This window comes from Pinus tabuliformis, chromosome 9 (genome assembly GCF_031772625.1).
Source record: "Pinus tabuliformis cultivar Carrire ecotype Pingquan chromosome 9, CPIR1, whole genome shotgun sequence".
NCBI lineage: Eukaryota > Viridiplantae > Streptophyta > Pinopsida > Pinales > Pinaceae > Pinus > Pinus tabuliformis.
The window spans coordinates 1,591,914,249-1,591,931,992 of record NC_142307.1 but is presented as its reverse complement, the minus strand read 5'-3'; positions in this window follow the sequence as shown (position 1 = coordinate 1,591,931,992).

Below are 17,744 nucleotides of genomic sequence, written 5' to 3'. Positions count from 1 at the left end.
CCAACAGATCCTCCATCTTGAGTTTCCACAACTCAAAACTCTTAACATTAAATTTCTCGATCTCTATATTTCCACTGCTTGCCATATTCTTTCACCATGAGAATCGATCTCACAAATCTCCCACTAAAAAGGATCTACCACAGGCCCGATTGAAACCCCTCAACAACAAAGGCGTCCCCTTGAATCCAAAGTAGCTATGATACCAAATGTAGGTTTTAACCCTGTACAGAAATTACCTGCATACGAATTCTAAAATACAGAAAATAAAAAATGAGAGAGCATAACACATAAAACACATATACACAGAGATTTTCCTCTAGATCCGAAAACTGGGACTACCAGCTTGATTTTTCGTTATATTCCTTTCAATGTTACAATACATATTGAAGCATCCAATACCATGGACTAAAAACCATCGCATCCAAAACCATGGACCAAAAACCACCGCATCCAAAACCATGTGCGAAAATCATGCACAAAACCATAGGTGGGTCTGCTAGACCTAACATAGGGTCCAAAACCAAAAGTTTCGGAGGCAGCACCCCATAGAGTGGGGTTACCTGCACCCCTCAAGCCCCTGTGACCCCCCTGCTATGCAATTGGCACAACGAAGGGGCGGGCTCCGCCCCACCTCTAACCCTCGGTTTACTACGTGGGCTAGTCATGGAAAGAATATAACACAACCCAACATTCATGAGATTCCTAGTCTCTAGGTGAGGGAACCTATCGTAGTCAGTGAGGTCCCAATCTTCAAACTTCATGGTTGGCACACGGCGCAGGTGTGTTCCTTCAAACATAATGCCATCTAGGAGGAGAGAGGTCTAGAGTGAACTCTTAGTGTCGTCCAGGTCCTTGGGCACTTTGGCCTTCCCCTTTCATAGGGGGACATATGTGGGTGGTTTTGTCACAAAGCGTGTAGGTTGAATATCCTCCTCCATGCCTTCATATTCTTCCTCGATGATGACAAGGGCCTACATATCTTCTTCCTCCTCGTCTGTTTCTATCGTGATAACTTTCCCCTTTTCTTCCATTGATAGTTCGCTGCACAGCGGGTTCCTCGAGAACACGCGTACTGGAGCCATTGCCTGTTTATCCTTCTTGGGTCTTCGTGTATGCGTTGATTTGGGGATAACTGCCACAACCCTGGCACCTTATGGAGCATCCTCCACAATTGGGGTCTGTGTGGCCTCACCGACAGTTACCTCTTCAATTCCCAAACCATCCTTATTTTCTATCATCGTATCTGGGTTGTAATCTGTCACTCGCTAATTTAGGGGCTCAATCAACGCTTGGCTCACAATGCTCGGGGATCTGCTCAATCGCTTAATTCTCAAATGACCAATTTTTGTTTGCTGGGCAGCCTTTTGCATTTTATAGTGCCTTTTGAATTCAAATTCAATCATTCCCCCCAATTTCAGGTCATTAATGCTTTCTTGGCAGTATATTTTCCCAAATCTTGCCCATAAATCGCATCTTAAATGTCCGTCGCCCACTCCATTTGGCCTCAAGTCGATCAAATCATCATGAACAATGACTTCAATGGTCACTTTCTGGCCAATTCGTGCAGCAGCACAATCCCCCATGCATAGTCGTGGACCTTGTGACTCTCTGCTTCTACGCGCATCTCCAACATCGCGCAGCTCCCGGGCAAGATAGTTTATAGTCCCACGCTCCTTTCCAACTGCCTGGAGCACTAAGACTGTCCTTCTCTTGGCTAGTTAGGTGGTCGCACCACCCGTGTAGAGCACCATCCTATCCTCCATCATGATTCTTGGGGAATCCTTACCTCCTATGGTTTTGCAATTCCTCATTTATAATGCACTACCCTGGTCACTACACTTAGAAATATGTGGTCCAAGCCAAGCATAAGACTAACCAATTCATGGTGATAGTTCTCAAACTTTCCAGCTTGATCATATACACCTTGCCTTACCATCCTAGTTTTTTCGGCAAGAAACTCTTCCTTTATCTCATCCTCTAGCTTCTTGACCTCTCCATCCATCAAAGCACTTTTCTCTCTTAACTGTACCCTTTCTTTTTCAAGTTCGCGGAGTCTAATATTTCCCTGTTGAATTTCTTCCTTAAGTCTCATGTGTACTATCTCTTGCCGCTATGTGATTCCTTCTTTCCAGGCTTTGCAAGCCATTGCATCTATGGGTGCTATCATGTGTGGACTAGGCTTTGATTGCTCCATAGGGATTACAGCATCTGCTTCATACTTCAGTGTCATAAGTGCTCTCGTGGTCATGGTTTTGCACATGGTCCTATAAGCCCATAGAACTACTAGTACGCGCAAGTCCCACTTAGTGCATCTCACATGGTGGACCCTGTTCAATACTTCACATACTTTGTCAAAGGCTCCCACGCGGATAATCTTCGACATGCTTGGTTTTATCATACTTTATCATTCGCGTCATCGCCTTGCCCACTCCTACTTTTTGGTCCTATTTCTTATCGTGAGGAAGACGTGCATTCATGCAGGTTGCGTACCATACGCTTGTACCCATCTAGAGAGGTGGGCGCACAGACTATTTCATTTGTCATACCTAGCTTTGATCCTCATTTGAGGCTTCCCAAACCGTATGAGCATCATCCTTCTACATTCGCTCTAGTCCTCAAATCTTCTTTGATGTGTACCCACCACCTTGCGGGCATAACGCGCAGCACCCATTTCAGAGTGTCGAACCATTGCTGTTCTAGCACCTCTCTTTCAAATTTGTTGAAGAAATCATCCATTGTTATCAACTCATCATACATAGGTAGATCTCTTACCTTTGTTGTCACACAGTGCAGTGATCTTACCATCATGTTACAATTGAGCGTGCTTACCTCGTGTAACCGGTTCTGCCATCGTTTTATTTCCTTGTCTAAATCTGATGTGTGGAAGCTTTTGTTCTCCCACGAAAGCTTACCATCTGCCGTAGGATTCACCCAATTCTGTTCCTGAGTGGTTATCTTGTAGATATAGTCTAGATTTTCGTCGCTTTCATCGTCACGTATTGGCTCTGTGTAGCGCAATCCTTCCACAGGGTCTAGAGGTACCACTACGCATAGTGATTTTTTCTCAAAAATCATCTTGTGCATATTTATATTTATCACCCCATTCATGTCAGTGGCCCAATATATTCCTAGTAGTGTGGGATAGGGATTGTTGTCATCAAAAATGTCTATCACTTCGAAATCTGCAAGCGCACTCGCACCTTCGATATCTATCGTTATTCCCTAGAATCTTCCCATCGGTAGGATATTTTGTTGGTTCATCATTCACAATTGAATAGGAGACCATTACAACGTGGGCCTATCCATGTGCTCCCATATCTTCTTTAGTAGGATGTTCATGTTCGATCCTAGATCCAGAATCACTTGATCCATTTCATATCCATAATGTTCATAGTCAATCTTATCTCCTTTCCTGTTCGCTTTGTGCGCTTCCGGACTATGCATGGTTCTCTTGACCTAGTGCACCTAGTGATGAGTTCTTGCAGTCCCTTCACAGCCTTTCTGTCACGCAACAGCTTCATGCATGTCTCTAGAAAGGTAGTGAGCATTGATGGGTCCATCTATGGTTCTAGTTTTTCTTTACTGCCTGAAGTGGAGGTCTCTGTGAAGATCTTCGTAGCTTCCATGAATGTCTCCTTCACGCGTTCCAAATCAAACTCTGGTTCCTTTGTTGGAGCCTTGCGAACCCAAGGACTCTTTTATGGCTACTTACCTTTGTTATCTCCTATTGTAATACCACTTCGGAGCACGATATTTACATTCAGGTCCTCTTCACGCGGCTCAGACCTCATCATTTGTAGGTTTTGAGTCGATGGAGGTTGGAGTGTTCCTTTATCGCGCAACCTCGCTATCAGAGTGGGAAAATCCTTTGTCTCATGATGAAACTAGGTACAATATAAACATGATGCTCTCGTAATATTTTTACAATCGTGGGCATAATACCCTGGCCCTCCGCAATTGTAACAAATCAGTTGTCTGCATCCCCTTCCTAGTCCCATTCCAACTTGACCACGTCCGAGCCCCTAAAATCCAGTGCATGCTAGTCCTACATTTTGATCGAGGGCTCCTGTTTTGGCTTGAACTCTGTAGGTAGGGGTCTGATCAATCACCAGTTCATAACTTCTATAGGTGCGCTCATCATGGCCTACTGATATGCAAAAATTATAGAACAATTGTTGGGACATCTGCGTATACTTTTGTAATAGATGGCAGTTTTTTGTAGCATTCTTCCCTCTTATCTTACAAATCACGCACCATAATGCAATCACCCACTTGGTCTTGCTTGTGCCTATGGTCTTAATGGCACTGGCCCTCCTCCCACCAAGTAGTTCACGAAAATTGGACAATGGTCCTGGTCATGTCCCTGGCCTTTGCACTTTATGCACTATACCTCCTCACGTGCATTTGGGTGGGTTGTCCTGTCTTGTTTCAAGCTCTGCATCTCTAGACATAGGGTTTTCAACTACACATAGATCTGTTGGACTCCCAAACTAGGATCTTATATTGGGGTCTCGTGCAGTCTCATTGCAATCTCCAAAGCTTCGGCTTGGGTGGATAACTTCTGCTGTGACAACGCCATCCTTATATGCGACATTAGTGACACTACAAACCATGCGCAGTGCTGCCCATTTGTCAAGGTCATGTTGGCTTCGCGAATCATACTCTACAGTATCTAATCCAACTCCCAAGGGGTCTTTCCTGGAAGCATTATGATTTCCTTAAACCCGATTATCGACTGTGTCCAATTTTAACCTGCTAAATTCCCTGTTCAGTGCAGCTTGGATATCTACGATCCCTGCGTTTGGATTGTCATTGGAATGCTTAATGTACCATGTTAATGCACAATCCTACAATGTGCTTACTAGTGTTACCTTCTTTATTTTTTCATCCGTGACTCCTTTTGCTTCCCATACAGCCTTTACCACGAACCAAAATTGGTCCGGATCTTCATTCCTGACTCTTTTGAACACCGAAAACTTTATTGTGCTTGCCATATTGAACTGCGGTGGTGGCAGAGGTGGTGTGGGTGGATATGGGGGTGAAGAGGGTGAAACTGGTGGTGGTGTAGGTGGGGGTGGTATGTGCGGAATTCACTACCTGATCAGACTGATCGCACTTCTTGGTGAAACTTTCACGAGCTCTTCCTTGCTTTCTTTCTGAGGTGAAATCAAGGGGATAGTTTCTATCTCTATGCTACCTTCGTTTCCATAGATCCTCCCACTTCGTGTAGCCCCAAACATCAATTTATGCACATAACCCACTTTTCACACAGTAGCATTTTAATCCAAGTGTTCAAAGTTTTAACGTACTTACCTTGTAGTCCTTTGAGGAAGCGTCGTTCCGCCTCCCTGTAGCTGAATGAAGTATCTACCGTGAACTCAGTGATAAACCCTGCTATAATTCGATCGAGCCAATGGTCCACAGTGCGCACGATATTATCTTCTGATGCTTATAGTCTACGCACCAACTTTGGAGTAAACACAATAGGTTTATCAAGCCTACACCTTCCTTGACTGTCTTCTAGCTTTGCAATCCACTTGTACAACTCAGACGGGAAAGATGCAAAGAAAATTTCATGGATTTACATATATAAGTAGCGCTCTAACCATTGTTCTTTCGATACTCATAGATTCCTATTTTCTAGCACCGTGAACTCATGAATCTTTCTATCCAACCAGCCTTCAATTTCCTTATTTGTCAACTTTCAATGACACGACATCGGAAATATCTTATGCAGATCCTGTTCCTGGCATTGGAACCATTTGTTGGCTTGTTGTGGCCTGACCCAGGTTCAGAGGTGATTTAGCCAAACAAATGCCGTACTACTGGCCCTTTTGGAAATAGTCCATGGAGCATGGATTGAGGACTCACCTGAAGTAGTATGGGAGTGCACTAGAACCAGATTTCCACACCCTAGAGATGTCTGATGAGTTCAAGTGGTTCGCGGTTTGACCCTGTGTGCACGTTGCTACACGCACTTTCCCGTACCTCGCAACCTATGATGCTGCCTTCGTGCAGCCTTACTCGGGGGCTGAACGCTGTTATTACCCAAGTACTTACTAGTATTCCACTATCAGTTGATTAACTTAGACTACTTGTATGTGTTAAGTTTTTCTTAGCAATATAAATCATTCATACAAGTGCACGCAGAAAATAAACAATATATTTGCAATTTATATCAAACATGTAATAACCCAAGAATAGATACACAAAAAAAAGATAAAAATTCTCTGTATTATTTTCCTTCTCGGTTACAGACTTGACTCCACCCTATGCACTTAGCTGCAGTGGTCCACGCACTCAGCTGCAGACTACTAGGCCTCTGCGCACTCAGCTGCAAAGCCTTCTCCTACTCTACGACCCAAGACACACTTAGACACTTAGACTCTTGATCTTTGCTTCTACTTCGCTATCTATTTATTCACTCGTTTACACTTAGAGTGTCACTTTATTTATACAATCCCATGGTCCGTGGACCATGGGTAGGCTGACATTACATTACAAGACTAGGGCAGACAACCTTGTGACTCTATCATACATTTCGACCTCCGCGCTCACAATTCACAGAGGCTCTACAACATGATTAGAGCAAAACTTGGGCTTTGAGCCCCAAAACATGCCTTGGGGGGATTCCATGCCCAACACCTCTTATTTGATTCTAGCTTAAGTAAGTTTTCCATAGATTATTTGTTTTTGGCTAGAACCGCTCTCTCGGGCTGGAGGAATTGTTTGTGTCTGCAGTAAGAATTTACCTGCACCACAATATGTGTGATGATCATAGCATAATGTATATTTTTGAATTTGGAATCCCTCTTGCATGTATTTGGGTTTCAAAGGAGAGTGTAATGCCAGGGAGGAATTCATAATGGATAATAATTTCTTAATTGCTTGAGTGACTACTACTCTCAATTGTAATTAATATTTGATCAATCTATTTTATTGCTTGATTTTTATTAAGATTAGGATCTAGGAACCATTATAACCAAGGTACTTTTTAAGGGTTTAAATATTTTCTTATACATAGTATTCTAAGCGACTATTCTAGTTTGAAAATTCATAAGCATAGAATGTAGGTGAATATTCAATAAAAAAAACATGTAATTTACAATTAAAATTGGTAAAATTTTGGTGAATATCATCCATTTAATCATATATATGTAAAATATAGGCAAATTTTTAACCAAATTGCTGAATATTTTTTTTCAGAAAATGTCCAAAAAATAACCCATTTATGAAATTTCACCCGTAAATTTTTCCCTAATTATAACATGTGCACCAAGAAATGGATTAGGAAATATCATTAAAAGAGCTAGTATGCATTCCTTTTTGACTCACGAGGCTCTAATATATCCGTTTATGGGTTTATTAAAAAGATTATGTCATTTTAGGCTACAAATTTGGATGTATTGAGGATGAAAAATTATGGTTCTTTAGAGTTTCAATGGGATCGTGAACATTAATTTCACGGGACTTTGCAACTACAAATTTTTTATCCTTTAAGTTACAAATACCTTGGTTTCTCTAGATCTAGATATTTGGGTTTTTGAGTTACAAATTATATATTTTGGAATATAAGAATAATGGATTTTGGAATTGAAAAATCAAGGGTTTTGAAGGTATAGATTTGTAATATTAGATCTATGAATTTGTGGTTGAGGGACCTGTAAATATGTGGATTCCTAGGTAGTTTATGGTATTTTTGGGTTATTTTTGGTAGAGATATGGAAATCCATGAAGAAATTGCAAGTTCCTTGGCATTAAAATACCAATATTAAGGATATTTATTTAGGTTTTGAGGAATTTCTTCCATGAACATGCAAGACTTTTAGATATTAGGTACCATGATCTACCTCTATATTGCTATGCTATATGAATTTAAGGTTTCCTTCCGATGGATTTTTTTCGGTCTATCGATCATCTTCAAAGTTGTGAGAATCAAGTACTTTATACTTTTCCAAACATTTTGATTTATTTTCATAGTTTTTTCTACATCTAATACCACCCATGTGATGATCCTGGTATTGCGACAAGGATGTTACAACTCCCAAGACACTCAATTTGAATTATAAATCTAGGGTTTGTACAAAATTAGAGGTGAAAATGTTATATGCATAGTAGGTAAAGCTCTACATATGTCACCCTCGGTCATTGAATCCAGTCAAGGTATGTAAAGGCCACCCCTTCAACTAACTATAAAGATAATTTATTTGGAAAGACAAAATCCTACTCTAATTGCAAGGAAGTGAACATTATCCTAACTACAAATATGAAATTGCAATTCATTAAATATAAAGATGATCCAGATTTAAACAAGAACACAACAAAGTACAGAGAACCATAAATACAGAGATGTAGCAAAAATAATACTTCATTTCATTAATGTAAAATACTAAAATATGTTTACAAACAAAAATGGAAATAAACCAGCTAGGGCGCTGGTAGCTTATCTCTGAGAAGGGATGTGGTGGATACATGCCTTTAAATTACATTACAATGAGGCTTGAAGGCCTATTTATTTTTGAGAAACAATGGAAAACCCTAAACATCCAAAAAGTTAACCCTAGGAGATGAAACACCAAATTGTGGGCCTCGTTTGGGTAAATTGGTACATCAACTTCCCAGGGTCGTAACTTTGGCATACGATTCTTGTTTAATGCGCACAATACCTCGTTAGAAAGATCTATCCGAGGAGTACAATTTTGGGTTGAGAAACATTCAATTATTGAACCATGTTGGTCCTATTTTTCCCAAAAAACGTCTTTTAGGGCCTCAAAATACTTCGGAAGTTCAGGACCCGAAAAACTGCTAAAAACAGTAAATTGTGCTACAATTAAGGAAACAAAAAAACTGAAAGAGACAACTGTGAGGGTCCAAGTGGGATAGGTGGGTGGCTACCAACATCCACCTGGATAATTTCATTAATGTAAAATACTAAAATATGCTTACAAACAGAAATGGAAATAAACCAGCTAGGGTGATGGTAGCTTATCTCTGAGAAGAGATGTGGGGGCTACATGCCTCTGAACTGTGTTACAATGAGGCTCATCCACATGGATCAAAAGACTAATTGTAACTAGAGGAAGGTAAAATACTACTCTAGTTCCATAAATGAACCATTCTACTTTACTTTCAAACCAATCAAGTCAACACTCTACTTGCAAAATGCAAATCATTAATCTATTTTCAAATTGCTTTGAAAGAGGAAATTCGTTCTACAACACATAACCAGGAAATCCAAGAGTGTAACTTTTAAAAGAAAAACTAGGTCTTTTTTATTTGCATTGAAGAGTTTCCCTACATATTACTAGATGTAAGACAATTTTATCTTTGATAGTAGGATCCTTACTCATTGCATGAAGGAATACTCATTGGGATTGAAACATGAAAATATGCCTCCTAATTCTAATTGTTGTCCTATACTTGTAGTGAAGGAAGGATGGGTCTAGAGTGGTCCTTGAGCCTGCCCAATCATGGATTCAAATCCTGGACATCATTGTTCAATCCAAAAATGCAAAATTCAAGATATTAGATCAAATATGGCCTTGTTTAGGTAGTGCTACGGGACTACTACAGGATACCCTATTTTACTACAAGATTGCCCTATTTCGCTACAGGTTTGGGTCTGACAGCTTTCTGAGGTAAAGGAAGGTGTTTTGAAGGTGGAAGATCATGGATGCGGGTTATGAAGGATTTACGAGACCTCCTATCCAATATTAGCACCCATAAAACAACATGCCCATGGTGTCCTTCATTGACTGTGAAAAGGTGATCTTGATGGCAGAAATTGAGAGCAATATGAGATGTCTAGAAGGAGGATGGTAATTACAAAGTGGATGTAGGATGAATGTGCCAACCCCTACAAGTCAATGGTAGTCCTACAGGCTAATCATTCAACCTCTTTTACTCTTCAAAAGAACCTACATCTAATGATGAAATTACAGTAAAATAAATCAAAGTGGAAAGAACAAGTTCAATTTTATTTCATCAAGAACTATTATATCCTACAACATGCATCTAATTCATTTTCCAATACATGATGTTAACTTCTATGAAGGAAAAATAGATCATGCAAGAGAATTGGAATCCAAAGCCTAGCAAATTCCAAATAAACACAAACTCGTATTTTTGGCTTGTTGTAGGCTCTTCAGGCACACTTCCCACAAGAGAGGTGGTGATTAGACTTGCAACCGAAATTTTTCCAATCTAAGTTTTTCCTAAACCAGGAAATAAATACAAGAACTTAAATAGGAAGAAAAATAAAATACATGTGAGGGACTGAAACATCTGGGTTGGGCCCAAACCCAAGGGTTCCATCCATCCTAAGATAACTCAGGTGTAGATCAACAATGGAACTTTCATTAACTAAAAATGGATTTCAAATACATCAGCTCAAAAATGGAAATAATGATCTCAAGTACTTGGCCTTCAATGCCTCATCCTAGCTCCAAAATTTTGAATCCTAATGAGCCTTTAGTCTTGTTTATTTATACAAAAAGTGACTAAGGGGAAACTCCCTTGGAAGGAGGGTCTATTCCCTCCAAAGTATTGAAATTAGTGGATTTAGTTCCCTTATACCCTCCCATGCACTTGAGCTCCTTGACTATCAATGGATCTCGAGCTAGAGATGAGTTCATATGAGTGATTCTAGGGATCACTTCAAGTCAAAGGAGAGTAAATGCAGGGGGTTGACCTCCTACAATCCATCTAGCTACCTCCAACGTGTCTCTACATCATAAATGTACCCAAAAAGTGCTTTCTTTCCAACACATAAACCACATTATGCCACAGAGTATGAAAAACACCCTTTAGTCTTCCCACTAATCACATTATAGCCAAAAATGTAAATCAATGTGGAGAAAAAAAAAGACTTTATGGATTGGCGGATAGCAATATGGGTCTCAAAATATGCCTATGTATGGGACCCATCATCACCCCCTTGCTGAATGTGTTTCTCACCCTTTGGGAAACTTACACACTAATGTGAAGTCCATGCATGGCCCCGGTGGCCTCTCTGACATCCCAAGGAATCTCATATGGTGTGCCTTCTCGTGGATAAAACCCTACATTTTCTTCTATGTCTTCCCACTCTCTTTGTTCTTTTGTGCGGTCTCTTCTCTATTGTAGGCCCAATAGCAATGGAGGACTAATTTTGATCCTTATCAAATTGACCTTCAACCTTTGAATAATTATTTTCTAGAGTGGGGTTTTCTCCATGGAATTTTTTAATTTTTTAGGGTAGTTATTCTCTCTTGTTTGCAAACCATGGGGTAGAGCATGACATATCCTTTGACAAGCATGTAAGCTCTTAGTCCCTAATAGCCGAAAGGTGTCCTTGAAATGGATTCTAGATTTTTCTCGTGTTTCTATGTAATGAGGGGCCAATTGGAGATCAATGGAAATGATGTTGTTATTATTGATGACAACCTTGGGGCTCATTAACTATGCTCTGGTCTATAAGGGCACAATTTCTTCTTTTCTCATCAGTTTCTTTACATTCTTAGTGTTTATTTATTTATGGGTCAACCAAGGGACTAGCTCCATTAGTTACATATCCAATGTTTTGATTTGTAATTTCAGCCATTGTTCCTTGAATAAAATGGCATAGGACATGGATGGTTTCTTGCGTTGGATGGCTTGCATGGAAAGACTTACCATGGTGGCAACTTGTACCTCCTTTTCTTGGAACTGCTCTCTTAGCCTCTTATTTTATAACTATAGTTACTTCCTCATAACTGACTCCTTTAGCCTTAAGTAATTCAACTCTTTACCCATTTTTTATAACTTTTCCTCCATGAGGCCTAAATCATCTACTTTCTTATATTTTTCCATTTCCATCCACCTATGGGTTCTTCCTCTCTCTTTTTCTAGCTCAAAGAAGAGGGGAATTTCAAATTTTGTAAGTATAATTCTACCTCGATCAATAAATGTTTAATATAACTCAACTTTAGTTTGTGGTTGAAGCTCCTCTAGTCCTTGGGGACCTAATCCTTCCTCTTTTGATGTTGTTTCCATTTCCTATAGAACTTTCTCTGGATCCTGTAGTAAATTTGTTCCTTCTTGTAGCAGTCCTATATTTTCCTGTAGCACCTATGTTTTCTCCTGTAATAAGGTAGTTTTGTCCTAATTTGTTTATTTACGGTTACTCTATTTGTTTTCTTTATGATGGGTGTCAAAGGTTGTTTACCCTTGCCTTTGGGGGAGGTAACCTCCTAAATTTTCCCTTCCCCTAGCCCCAATTCTTTTTCTTGGTGGCTAGTTGACTTTTCAATGTTGAGATTGTTGAAGGATGTTGGGGCTTCCCTTGTTTGATCCTAATACTCTTTCTCCTCTTGAAGTACAAGGGGCCTTACTTGGGCTCCCTTATGTTGGGCTTAGTAGGTGTCCTAAGTGTGGCCAAGGTGGAAACCACCTCTTGTTCTGTGCTCCCTAGTGAGAGATGTATTTGTTGCCCTCGTTTTCCTATATTTTGAGAACTAGAGGAATCCTTCAGGGTATCTTCTTCTTCTTTTCCTTTTTCTTCTTCTATATTTTCTCCTTGTGTTTCCTCTTCTACTTCTTATTATTCTTCTCTCCTACCTCTAGCATTGGATTCTGGTGTGTCTTCTTGTTGTTTTGAGGTAAGGGCTTATGTCTCAATGAAAGCCTCCCTATCCATGTCGAAAAATTCAACCCACAATACAGGGCTTCTGAGATGGATTAATGAGTCCATAAAAATGAGTCTAATGAGGCCATGATGAGAAATGTATTGTTTGTTTCCTTCTCTCACTATATGGCTCATTTCAATTATAGAATGAAGGAATAAATATGAAACATTAAGGGCCTAATGGAATGGGAAATTTTGTTTGGAACCTTAGCTCATAGATCAAACCAAATTGATACACATATACAACACTCAACCTCCCTTGACAAGATATGTACCTGAGGATGTTGTAGGCTACTTCATCCCAAGGCTACATGAGGCTTTCTCTTCTTACTCCATTTGTTTCTTGGAAATGATGGCTATTTTCCTATTTTCTTTTCCACATTGAAATCATAAGGGTATGATGGTCACTCTACTAATGAGATTTGTTTTTAGGTTGACGAAAAGGCCCCAAAAAATAGTGGTAGCATTTTCCTCTCCATGAGAATCGAGGGCCATGGAAAACTTATGTGTTACTTCATCATCATACAACTTTAGTTTCTCAAACAACCACATCCATTGGCATCTCCAAAAAATGTATCTCACATGAGGACGTTAATGGATTCTATTGGTTTTTGTGAGCTCTCGTTGATTCAAGCCTCCACCCATGGCTTCTATTGATGATTCCTTAAATTATTTGAAGGAATTTTTTGCAAGATTTTTCTCTCAGTACTCAAGGGTGTAGAGGTATAAATAGGCAGGTTGATTTCTTTTTTTTTAGTTAGGGAAGGAGAAGAATGATACCCCCTAATTTAGTGAAAAACTTCCTATTCTCTTGCCTTGCCTTTCTTTATGTTAAAAGAAATAAATTTTTGAATGTAATTTACCTCTATAGGGGTTTTCTACTGGATTCTTGTAGAAGACAATGTTCAGTTCACAATTATATGGAAAATGAGGAGGGAGGATTCCTCTTACCCTTCTTAGGATTACTTATTTATTTTTATGGGGGTTTGGAGGAAAATTCTTGGTGGGTTAGACTCCTTTTCACCTCTCTACCCAATCCTATAGAACCTCCTCTGCTTTCCTATAGAAATTATGGTATTCCTCTAGCAATGGTGTCCAATCATGTAGAACCTACAAAACAACTCTATAACTTATTTTGTAGCACCCTAGACAGCCTCTAGTAGCATCTAGCTTGACCTTCAATGTCTTAATGATCCTCTCTATCTATTTTGGAAATGAGCATCAATACAACGGAGATCGAGGCTTTTCCTTTTATTCCTTTTTGTGGTAATGGGATTGACACGCATGGTGACCTAGCCATTACATGTATTTCCTCTTTTAGTGATTGTCCCCTATCCTCGTAATTATCACTTCCCTTAATTGGAATTTTCCACGTTGCATGGATGGTTGAGTAGACTACAATTTACTAATTTTAGGTGGCCACGTTAATTGGCCACCTTCAGTGCATAAAAACTCTATCCTCTCTCATTAAAAAATATTAACCATTATGTCCATGAGGAAGAGGTGATGGATGTCATAAATGAGCCTACTTGGTATGTTGATTTGTTGTAGATGAATGCATGGTTTTGTTGAACCAGTGGTCAATCAACTACTCATTGAAAGTGTTATCTTGCATACTCTATCTTGTGCACATGTCCTCATTTAATCATAACAATATGATGGTGTATTTGACTGATGAAATCTCTTTTTAATACAGGTACTTTCCAGTGTTCGATCTGTTGTTGCTAGGGTGGTTTGGTGATTTTGGAGTTGTGTCTCAGGGATGGTGTGACTTCCTCAAATCTAAAGGATGGCCTCTTGATGCTTCATGGTGGCCATATCTTCATTCTAGAGTTGTAACAATCCTCTTCCTATGATTTTGTTGGTTTAGTGCAGGCTGCTACAGGATTGGCATCTTTCTTGTAGAAGTCAAACATTCCCTTCCAAGGCCTCATAGTGCTTCATGTATTGCATTAAATGACATGTATACATCATGGTGAGCCTATGGATAGGAACATGAACTTTGCTGGTGGTATTAGTTTGTGAAAAAGGGTGAAATCATGGTCTCTATTTTTTGTGTTTTATTTTTCATGAAGAAAGGTGGAATATTGAGAAGGAACTTGGTTAAATGGGGTGGATGAGGGTTGAAGTATGGTTGATGAAACTTTCCTAACTAGCTTGTATAACTTTGAAATTTGTCCTCTTAGATGCAATGTGGCCCCCACAAGGTCCATCATGGAATGTTTAGAGGATGTCAAAGACCTCCTCTTCACTCACACATCTTCTCAAAATCTAATCTGGTCCCAACTTTGAAAATATTTCCCCCAATCCAAGTGAAAAAGGTGCTCTTCCTAACGATCTTTCTCTTCTCCCTGGAGGATATATTAGGAGGGAACCTCCCAACAACCAAGTATATTGCAATACCAATAAACCAATGATATAGAACTAAGATGACAAATAGGTATTCATTTGTAAGTTGATCATCTACTATCTTCTCATTTTGTGTAGGCAAGGCCAGTCTTGAAAAAAAATCTGAAACCATTTTCTCTTTCCCTAGTTTGTCAATAATAGTTAAATCAAATTGTTGAAGTAATAACAACCATCTAATTATACTAGAATTTACATCATTTTTATTCACTAAGTAGTTAATAATTGCATGATCAATGTGAAAAAAAGTTATATATCCAGTGATATAGTGCCTAGATTTGTTCAAAGAGTGTACCATAGTTAGTAGTTCCCTTTTAGGACTGTATAATCTAGTTCATCCTTAGAAAGGTTCTTACTGATGAAATATATATTATAGGGAAATTTGTCTTACACTTGTCCTAAGGCTACTATTACAACTTTTTTTCATGTATTTTTGTGCATATGGAAGCGAAATGTCCAATTAGGACCTCTAAGGATGGGTGTAGTGGTCGACCTCTCCTTTAGTATTTGAAAGATCTCTTGACATTTATCTATCCAACATAAGTATGAATCTTTAGCTAGTAATCCAAAAAAGGGTGAAGAAAATTTATCTAATTCCTTTATGAACCTTATATAATACCCATCCAATCTAAGGAAGCTTCTCACATCTCTTTTTTTTTAGAGATATGGACCCCCTTGATGATGGAAACTTTATTGGAGTCAACTTGTATCCCTTCTTTACATATGGAATGGCCTAGGATAGTCCCTGCATTCATAAAAACTTCACACTTCTCAGGACTTAATAAAAGATTCATCTCAATTCATTTCTTTAAGACCTTACACAGATTAGAAAGAGCTTCCTAAAAATCACATCCATAAGGGGTGAAGTCATCCATGTATTTATCAAGAATGTCATGAACAAGGCAACAAACATACTAACAATTTCCCTTTGGAATGTGGCAAGGGCATTGCACAAACCAAATGCAAGGAAAATATAAGAAAAGTTACCCCAAGGACATCTGAATGTGGTCTTGTCCTGGTCCTTAGGGCTGATTTGCATTTGTTTGTACTCACTGAATAAATCTAGTAAGGAAAAAATATCTTCCTTGTAAGGCAATATAGGACTTTCTCAACGGAAGGAAAAGGGAAGTGGTCCTTCTTTGTAGCCTTTTTAAGCTCTCGATAATCAATACAAATCCTCCACTTCCCATTTCTATTAGGGACTATGACAAGGGGGGACACCCACTCACTATATGAAATGGGCTATATGAACCCTGCATCTATTATCTTTTGTAATTCCTCTTTCACAATGTCCTTGACAGCTAGATTCATCCTTCTTTGGGGATGGAAAATAGAATTTCATTGCTCTTTGATATAGATATGATGAGTACAAACTAAGGGATGCAAACCTTTCATTTCCTTATAGTCACAAGCAAAAGCATCAAGGTGTTGCCTCAATACATTGCATAATTGTTCTTCTTTCTCGATTGAGAGAGGGGTTGGTATTTAGAGTTTTGGATGGGCTAATCTTTACAACCTTGGCATAGTCTATATTAGTTTTAACATAGAAAAAATAAATCCATGGTCTCTCTTGGATTATTTCATCAGTTCATCAACTGGCATGGAAGTGGGAGGTTGATTTTGTGAGATATGGTCAATAAGGTCATATTCATCGAGTTTCCTCTCTCCTATAGTAGTGTCTAGTGTATAGACTAGGAAGAGGGATGTCTGACAAAAAACATTTTCTTCCTGATCTTCTAACTGCAAGGGTAATTCATGCTCAATAGAAGGTTTAGTAGGAGGGTATAACATAAGCTAGTTTGATATATGTTCATTCTTGATGGTCATTTTCCTAGCCCTAAAACTAATGTAGGCATCAATGGTGGACAACCAAAGTCTTCCCATGATGAGAGGGTAATCATTAAAATTGGTTTTGGGTTGGAGGAAAAGGAAATCAGTGGGGTACTCCTAGGAGTCGATGTATACCATCACATCCTCAATAACTCCTTTAGGAGATACTATGGATATAATTAGAAGTTGCAACACTATAGTGGTCTTCCTCAAGGTCCCTTGGAGGTTGAGATTGAGCATTGCTTCCTTGTTCATCACATTTATTTTAGCCCCAAGATAAATCAAGGTATTATGGACCATAATGTTATCAATATGCACATCCACTACTAGGCTACCGAGATCCAAATACTTTGGGGAGATCACCCTCCCAAGCATTAGATCAGGAAGTTGCCCAACAACATTGATAGTGGGGGTATCTCTTCTTCTTTTCCCATACCTTTTAAAACACTCTTCCTTGATAATCTTGTTGTAAATTAGGATATCTTTGATGGCCTGGAGAAGAGGTATTTTGACACATAAGTTCTTCAATTCTCCCATAATTTTTGCCTCTTCTGGGGTGTGTTGTTACATTGGATCAACCATTTAGGATATGGGGGTGCATTGTCTTGAGGGGTATTGTATTCTTTCTCTTCTTCAAGTTATTCAAGTGGAGAAGGTGGGTGATCATCTATAAGTAACTTCCAAGACCGAAGGTTGATCTCTTGGATTTCCATAGCATAAGCAGGATAGGATATCTCCCCACTGTAAACTTGTTGTGCCTGCTTATTTTTTAGCTTCGAATTGTGTTTCGAAGGCATTTTAGGTTGCTTTGGTGGGTTATGGTAAGGGAGATGTGGTTGAGGTTAAGGAGGAAGAATTAAATTAG